General features: G+C 36.6%; 1 protein-coding gene across 1 annotated transcript in view; it reads left to right on the top strand.

Annotated features, from left to right (window-relative positions):
- Positions 1-5,748: 5,748 nt before the first annotated feature.
- The window catches only part of LOC127633286 (junctional cadherin 5-associated protein-like), a 41,410-nt gene continuing 38,157 nt past the window's right edge, over positions 5,749-9,001 (top strand). Inside the window, exon 1 of the mRNA XM_052112284.1 lies at positions 5,749-5,893. The gene's annotated coding sequence lies outside the window, so the exon portion shown is untranslated. The remainder of the gene's footprint in view (positions 5,894-9,001) is intronic.

Raw genomic sequence — 9,001 nt, 5'->3', positions numbered from 1 at the left:
AGAGTGTACTGTGTGTTCTGTGCATTTAACATTTTTGATTGTCTTGTCCTCTTGTATTGTGGTTGCACAGCACATTTGTCAACTATTGTTATTTTTATTGTGCTTTATAAATAAATTAATTTAAATAAATAAATCGATTGATTAAAAAAGCACTGAAAACAGATATGGTGGCTGCATTGATAGCATCAAACATTGGTTGCTGCAGCATGAGGTCGAGACGTTTGGTCATGAGATACAATGAGAACCAAAGAGGTTTGATATTCTTAACATAGCGCCAATTTTGAGTTCAGCGCTTTACCAATTATTTGAATTGAGTGTGAATATCAACTTCATTTTCAGTTGTATCACTTGAGAAGACTTGGAATATAGTGCATGAGTTGTATTGATTACTTTTATGGTGTGTTCTTTTGTTGTTTTTGTTGTTGTTGTTGTTGTTATTTTTGTAATTTTTCAAGCTTGACTGACACTATTCACTTTCACTATATGGCAAATAAACCTTGTGAAGAATTTTTTTTATTCACCTTTCATGGTAAAAAGAAAGAAACAACATTTAACTATAAATTCAGTTGCTATTAAGATTTATCTTTGAATTCTTTGTGTAGAGTCAATCTGGGACAACCATCTCTGCACCACCCTGATGTGTTTCATTATAGAGTGCTCTTGAACAGAAGATCTCCGTATGAGGTTGTGGGCTTGTCTTACATCAAAGTAGATCAGCATGAGCCCTAATATCAACAGCTGGCAGCTGTTCTCAGAAATGGTTCAGAGGTGAGTGGGTTCTACATGATCCTCATATGTTTAATGCAACCCCTCTGCCACACCAGTGGTCTGTCCTACCTCATGATATCCAGATGCCCCAACTGAGGTAGAAACATAAACTAGGCCCCACCTTTAGTCTCTGATCTGATGGTCCTTGCCGACCCCAGCCACCTTGACAACACATACACAAACCAATTTTGTGGCTGAACCAATACTGCTATTCCTCTCTTATTGTGCTTTGTCAGCACAGGCGGTAGCCAAGGCAGCCTCAGTAACTTTATAGATTTGTCTTGGTTTAGGAGGAGAATGATGTGAAGAGCCAAACAAAGGTCTAGTTTTGATGGCAAAAAGTATGTTTAACAAAATGTGGTTTTCATATACCTCAAACCACTGCATTGTTTTGAATATCTATTATGTTCATGTGAGTGACTGCCATTTTTGGAGGGTTTCCCAAATCATTATTTTGATGAAACTGCATTGTGTACAGTAGGCATTGAAATATATACAAACTAATATAAGCATTTCAAAATGTTTACCCAGCAAACATTCAGTTTGGTCACTCAAAGAGACTTTTCTGGCATAAATCAGACTTCCCCATTCTTTTTTTTAATCCTACATATTTAGGAAAAATTGAGTACATGAGATAGAGTGTTTGAAAATGGGAGCACCATAACAGATGTAAGAATCTACAGTAAGAATGTCTGTTCTTCAGACAGCAACAGTATCTTTATACCTTATTTGGTTAGTTTATGCATTATCATGATAATGTTAGTTTAACAATTAACATTTTATATGTTTACAATTCATCATTGTGCATTAACTACTGTTAACATATACAACTTTTAATGTTAGAAATGTACTAGAATATGTTGGCATTAGATTAATAAGTGCAGAAAAAGCATTTTTCATTATCAGTTCAAGGTAACTAGTGTAGTTAACAAATGTTAAAGATCCAAAAATCCAACCTAATTGCAAAGTGATACACCTTATTTATAAGGTCTTTCGAATTTCCCAATGATGGACTTTTGGGTAGCCTATGAAACTTGGTAATACGGTTTGAATTCAAGAAGCATTATTTACTATTGTGATTACTTACTGGGTAATTAATAAACACATTAACTGAAACAATATAAATCTCTCTCCAGTCAAATAGTAACAAGCATTCCCATATGTTCTATATCTAATGTGTTACACAATCTCATTCTGTCAACAATAACAGTACTGCCTACCTTAGTCATTGCTCAACCTCATATGTAAATGCTCTAGGCCAAAATATCCCAAAAATGTTCCCTCTGGTTTCTCAATTTCCTATTTAACAGACTTACGTGTCGACAGCAATCAATGTGGCGACAGTCAAACCGTTTCGGTCAAACAAGTCTGAGGAATGGAAAAATCTACGGCTGGGTATTTGGCTCCGAGCTGGTGTGGGTCCACTGACCACAGGCCACTCTGCAATCCCCAAAATAGTCCTTCTAAATTATAGGTTCACTTTGAACCAAAAGAGTGGAGAGCCTGATTTCAGTGAATGTAAATAAATGTCTTTGAAACTAATGCTTATTCCAGCAGATACAAATTTGGGAACTGTCAAGCAACTACTGCACCCCTGCAAAGTTTCCCAGCTTAGAATCATCCTTTTCCTAAATCAAGTAGTGTATTTAGTGATTTAGTCTGGCAGAATAATAAGCAAACATAACATAAATATATAGAATGTTTGTTATAAATTGACTTATTTAATGTTAATTCTTGATAATAATTTTTAATCTTTTTAAAACTGTCTAGATAATGTAGACTTGAGAAGCAGTTCATGTTCTAATTTTTCATACTGTATATATTAAGGATCCCCTTGATCTATTTACAGATTAACTGGAAGCCAATTAAAAAACCTATCTGACAGTTTCTAGTTGACAGGCTGTAAGTGTCAAGTGAACCAGATCAGAGCTGAGTAGACACTCCCAGGTGAAGCATGTTGGCCAAGAGGCACTGAAACCTTGAGTAGTCGACAATCCCTCTGTCCGCCATACCAAGTTCTGTATGTGTCTGATTGAGCTAAAGGGGCAGGAACTATGCTAGCTATCACAGCTGATTGATTTTCCTCCAATGTCAATTACCTTGTGTTCTGTTTCAGTATGCCAAGCATTTTTCCATTGCTCCCATACACACACAGCATTTCAAAACATAATGCTTATCTCATTCTACAGTTGAAGTCAGAAGTTTACATACACTTAGGTTTATGTCATTAAAACACATTTTTTTAACCACTCCAGAGATTTCATGTGAGCAAACTATAGTTTTGGCAAGTCATTCTACTTTGTGCATGACAAATGTAATTTTTCCAACATTAGTTTACAGACAGATTATTTCACTTTAACTAACTATATCCCAATTTTAGTGAGTCAGAAGTTTACATACACTAAGTTAGCTGTGCTTTTAAGCAGCTTGGAAAATTCCAGACATTATGTGAAGCCTTTAGACAATTAGCTTCTGATAGGCTAATTTGATCATTTTAGTCAATTGGAAGTGTATCTGTGGATGTATTTTAAGGAATGCCTTCAAACTCAGTGCCTCTTCATTTGATATCATGGGAAAATCAAAAGAAATCAGCCAAGACCTCAGAAAATAATCAGACCAGAGGACATTTCTCCAGAAAGTAAGATCTTTGTCCCCATGTGCACTTGCAAACTGTAGTCTGACCATTGTTATGTTTGGAGGAAAAAGGGTGAGGCTTGCAAGCCGAAGAACACCATCCCAACCGTGAATCATGGGAGTGGCAACATCATGCTGTGGAGGTGCTTTGCTACAGGAGGGACTGGTGCACTTCACAAAATAGATAGCATTATGAGGAAGGAAAATTATCTGGATATATTGAAGCAACATATCAAGACATCAGCCAGGAAGTTAAAGCTCAGTTGCAAATGGGTCTTCTAAATGGACAACGACCCCAAGCATACTCCAAAAATTGTGACAAAATGTCTTAAGAACACCAAAGTCAAGGTTTTGGAGTGGGCATCACAAAGCTCTGACCTCAATTTGATTTGTGGGCAGAACTGAAAAGGTGTGTGCAAGCAAGGAGGGCTACTAACCTGACTCAATTACACCAGTTCTGTCTGGAGGAATGGGCCAAAATTCCAGCAACTTATTGTGAGAAGCTTGTTAAGGCTACCAAAAATGTTTGACCCAAGTTAAACTATTTAAAGGCAATGCTAATAAATACTAACAAAGTGTATGTAAACGTCTGACCCACTGGGAATTTGATGAAAGAAATAAAAACTAAAATAAATAATTCTCTCTACTATTACTCTGATATATCACATTCTTAAAGTAGTGATCCTAACTGACCTAAGACAGGGAATGTTTTCTACAATTAAATGTCAGAAATTGTGAAAAACAGAGTTTAAATGTATTTGGCTGTGTATGTAAACTTCTGACTTCAACTGTATATTAATTTTGTATTAGTTTCTCATATATTAATGAAAATAATACATATCTCGTAAATCCTTTCATATAATTTATTATGCTAATAAGATTCTACATGATGGTATGTTGTGCTATGATTTCAGGCTAAAATATTTTCAATGAGCGACATTGACTTATTTTAACGCTCCCTACATTATTGGTTTCCAGGTGCACCAAAATTCATTATTGTGAGGCCACATTAATTGTTGTATAGCCTATTTAGCTTGATATGCCAAATCAGGTTTAGTATTTTGGGATCATTCCCACATAATCTCAAAGGAAAATTTATTTTCTTAGTTTTTTGTGTGGATGGACAAGTTATGACTTTCCTTAATCCTTTTTACCTGAACTCTAGTTCAGGAGACCAATTTAAACAATGGGTAGATTTACAGGAAGCAGATAAGCAGCAACTAGGTAATTTAAAGTCAGCTGGAATTATCACAAACATTTCAGCAGTTGGAGGTCCATGACCTTCGGCCTTACTTCAACAGATGTACAGGGTGACCTCACAAAACAAACCAAGTGATTTAACTGAAACTCAAGTAAACCACAGCTCAGATCAACTCTTCAGATGTATATTTGAGAAGTAAAGATGCATGCATCCAGAATCTATATCCAACTCGCATTCAAAAAATATTGTGTGGATTTAGGTATATGTAACATCTGTGTCAATATTATGAGATCTGTCAGCCTTTTTGCACTTTTGAAATTACTCAAAGCCTACAGCTTTCCATCTGTGAATGGTCAGTCACGGAAACAGGTACATGAGTGTGTGCTACTGAACTATATGAAGCTTCCAAGAAAATAATTCAGCCCACATTTTTTTCTAGAACTTGTCTTGAATCATTATAGGGTTGTGAATGTGAACAAATTACAATATTTGTATATGCCTTTAAAGGAATAGTTCGCACAAAAATCATGCACAACTTTTCTTCTGAAAAATTAGTTATATTTTGGTCTGATCTCAACTAAAACCAGTTGGATTGCTTCTGAAGACATCTGAAGAACCACTGGCGTCTTTAGACTACTTTTATGCTGCCTTCATGTGCTTTTTCAAGCTTCAAAGTTTTGGTCACCATTCACTTGCATTGAATGGACCTACAGAGCTGAAAAATTCTTCAAAATTCTTAATTTGTGTTTTGCAGAATAAAGAAAGTCATACACACCTGGGATGGCATGAGGGTGAATAAATGGTGAGAGAATTTTCATTTCAGGGTGAACTTATAACCAAGACTATTCAAGTTAATCAATAGGGCATTAATCATATCAGGTGCTATTCATGTGTTATTAATTAAAAGTGTAAACAAGTGATATACAAAGGTTATTTACAGTAGATATTTGTTGATACGTATTTAATACGTATTTAATTAACAATTAATTAACGCATTAAAGATCATGTGGTAGTAGGCAATGATTCAGCCTCTGTGTGAAGCATTTGTGTAATAGTGGAGTGGGATGGGATGGGGTGGAGTGTGCTTCCGTAAAAGTTTACCCACACGCTGGGAGGAACCATTCCCCTCGCCATCCGACCCACACAAGACACAATCTGAGTGAGCTCAATTCTCTCGCTCTCCTCTGCACAACCTTTCCCTCAGAAATGCTCAGCACAGACCGGATTCGTCACACTACACGAAGAACTAAACACAGACTGCTGTGGGACCTCAAAAAGAGCACATCCCAGGTACGTGGGAAAGGACATTGCTTTTTACTGAAATATACAAACAGGCTCGTTTATGTGGCTTTCTAGACACTGCCGATTTTAAAGCTGTTTCAGCTGCTGACGTTAGTAACACTGACCCGTTCGATGCAGGCGGGGAATGACGCGTCATAATGATACACTTGCGAGATAACGGGTCCTGTCTCCATAATAACATTAAGCTCGTGAATCAATCGTGCCGGAATGTCGCGACATCTATCACGAAACAAATGGCCACAACCAGTCAAATGATGTTTTAATCTGATATGAATCGCGCGACACTCTCCGATAATTATTAGCTAATTTGTTGATTTTTCCGTTGTGGAAAAATATCCTCCAGAAGGCAGACAGACAGGCAGCTTGAGCTTGCCGCTTCTCCATAAATTTCTGTGCTTAGTTGTCGGGCGCAGTGCGCAAGATGTGTATGCTACACACGCGAGGTAAAGGGTGAACTGAGCTGATTGTATAGTGCAAAGAAGCAATGAGGTTTATCCGCCATATATGTTATATATAACATAGGTCCTATACAATTATAACTTGGCGTCAAGTTTTGTGTAGGCAAACTGCCTGTGTCCTATTACAAAAGTGCCTAAATCACACCCTGTTAACAACAACATCAGCCTTAGACTGTTTCTTTCTTCTTTTAAAAAATTATTTTTTTTTATACATTTTAAACAACATATCATCTATCAAAAGCTACCACACCTCCGGGGGTTGTATGTGTCTGGCTATCCACGCTGGCTCGAGACTTGCGTATTTTGCTGTCGCGCGCAATCCACATATTTATAACAAAAAATATCTAAAGATGAATGGATATCAGGCAGCATCTCTTGGCGTGTCAGCATTTGTTGTTCAACTGTCCGCAAAAACAGCCTCCTGTCGTGTTGACACCGGCTGGTTAGTTGAACAACTTCAAAGGACAATGTCTCACTTGCAAGAGGAAGCGACCTGTGCGTCAAGCTCGCGGGATACGAACAGAGAGGTGCTAGGTCAACAACTTTGCGCCGGATGGCCACTCAACTCAATTGGGAAGCTGCTGTTCAAAAGAGCGGCGGCGTTTAGTGGTCCGTTAACAGCTTTTGAGTTTGATTTGTGTGGATAGCTGCAGAGAGCAAAGGAGTCCAATAGAGTGCGGTTTAGAATTAGCCCTTATGTAAAGTGATGTTTTGTGATCAGAGTTGAATTCTGGGACAATGTATCACATTTCTCAAGTAAAACATGCCTTTTACTTTACTGCCAAGGTACATTTTGAAGGCTGCAATGCACTAAATAAACATGTCTGTCCTCATGTGGCTTATAGATCTTAATAAAATGAACATGATTTGTGTGGCAAGAGCTATTGTTTTTAAAGAGCTCATTGGTTATAAAAACCTATTGACTTTGAAGCTGTTATAGGAAGGTGAGGAAACAAAACAAATGGTCTCTAACAGGAAAATGTGAAAAGGTCAAGTTGAGGTTAAAAGGATCATATGAGAATGCAGAGGTGTAATGAAAGTGAAATTTCTCAAGGTTAGTGATTGTCCAATAAATCAGCTGATAATTGGCTATTTTGAGATCAGCATCAGCCTCATGGTAGATTAACATAAGTATTAAAGGAATCGTTAATCCCAAAATGAACATTTTCTAATAATTTACTCACCCTCATGCATTCCTAGATGTGTTTCACTTTCTTTCTTCTACTGAACACAACTAAAGATTTTTAGAAGGATATTAAAGCCATGTTGGTCCTCACAATGCAAGTCAATAGGGTCCAATTGGGGCCAATTTGTGGAGTCAATTATGCAGAAATTTGAAGCTTATAATTTTATTAAAGCACTTACATTAATTCTTCTGTTAAGACTTGTGCATTATTTGAGCTGTAAAGTTTCAATCTTAGTTTTTACTGTCGTTTTAGGGTTTACGGCATTACGTATCATGGCAACAAGTTGTAAAGTTGTATATACTGTAACCAGAGGCGGTTCTTTTTTAAGGTCATTTTGACTTTATTATACCTTAAATGTCCCTTGTACACATTTAAAACATAATTTGTGGTTTTAATATTTGTGGACCTGCAATTTTTTAAATACAACTTTTTCCATATTCACGTCAATTCAAGTCAATACACCCTGACATTCTGGATTTACCCATAAACCCATTTACCCATGTTGCCATGCTGTTCTTAGAAAGACTGATGCATAAAGATAGTCTACATCAAAATTTTAGGCATGTGGTCATGTAAATGGACACCAATTCCTTTAAGATTCTTTTAAGAATTTTTAAGCACATTTTTAAATTCAATATTTAATTTTAAATGGTCAAGTGTAATAAGTAAATTTTTGTTTTTCATCTCAATTACTATGAGCTTAAAACGTTTGCATGCATCGTAATTATAAGTGACCAATAAGATGGCTTTAATGTGTGTTTTTTTTTAAAATCATTATTAAGTCTGTCAGTGTCTATACGCATTCCCTATTAAGTGCGCTTGGTGTGCGCCTGTTATTAGAGAATGCAGTTGCTAATATTAAGCTCAATCCTCCGTTATTGAGCACACGTGTGCCTCTCCCTTGTGATTGGTGCATGTAATGTATTTGATTGATAAATTATGTTTATAAAGAGGATGTTGTGTTTGTTATCGTCCCTGTCAACTATTTAGTGCTTCTCTTGCATTTCATTTACAGCTTTGTTCTCTCTCTCCTGTTTAGTTGCACATTTGCTTTTTATTCTTGCACCTGTACCCAACCGCACCAATATTAATCTGTTTATATAATTAGGTTGAAGTGTGTTGATGTGGTGAGCTTTGTGCATAAGAGCCTTTCTCGCTGAAGGTAAGGCATTTATTTGGGCTTTAGTGGGGTGGTTTATAAAGGGTTCCAATTTTATGATTTTAAGAGTATTCATAATACATTTGACATGGCAGAAGTGGTGTGGCCCTGTATAACTCTAGCTGTTGTTTCTTCATACTGGTTTCTTTACATCTGTTCCAGCGTGCTGTTTCATCAGAGTCACTTCATTTGTTTGGTTTGCCAAACTTGTTGCATTACATTTGTCTTGTTTCTGCATTGTACAGTGCAAAACATTAAAGATGCATTATGTAAGAATATTTGGTTAAAATGA

Source organism: Xyrauchen texanus, chromosome 40 (genome assembly GCF_025860055.1).
Source record: "Xyrauchen texanus isolate HMW12.3.18 chromosome 40, RBS_HiC_50CHRs, whole genome shotgun sequence".
Taxonomy (NCBI): domain Eukaryota; kingdom Metazoa; phylum Chordata; class Actinopteri; order Cypriniformes; family Catostomidae; genus Xyrauchen; species Xyrauchen texanus.
Note: the sequence above shows the minus strand (reverse complement) of the source record. Positions and strands in the feature narration are given on the sequence as shown.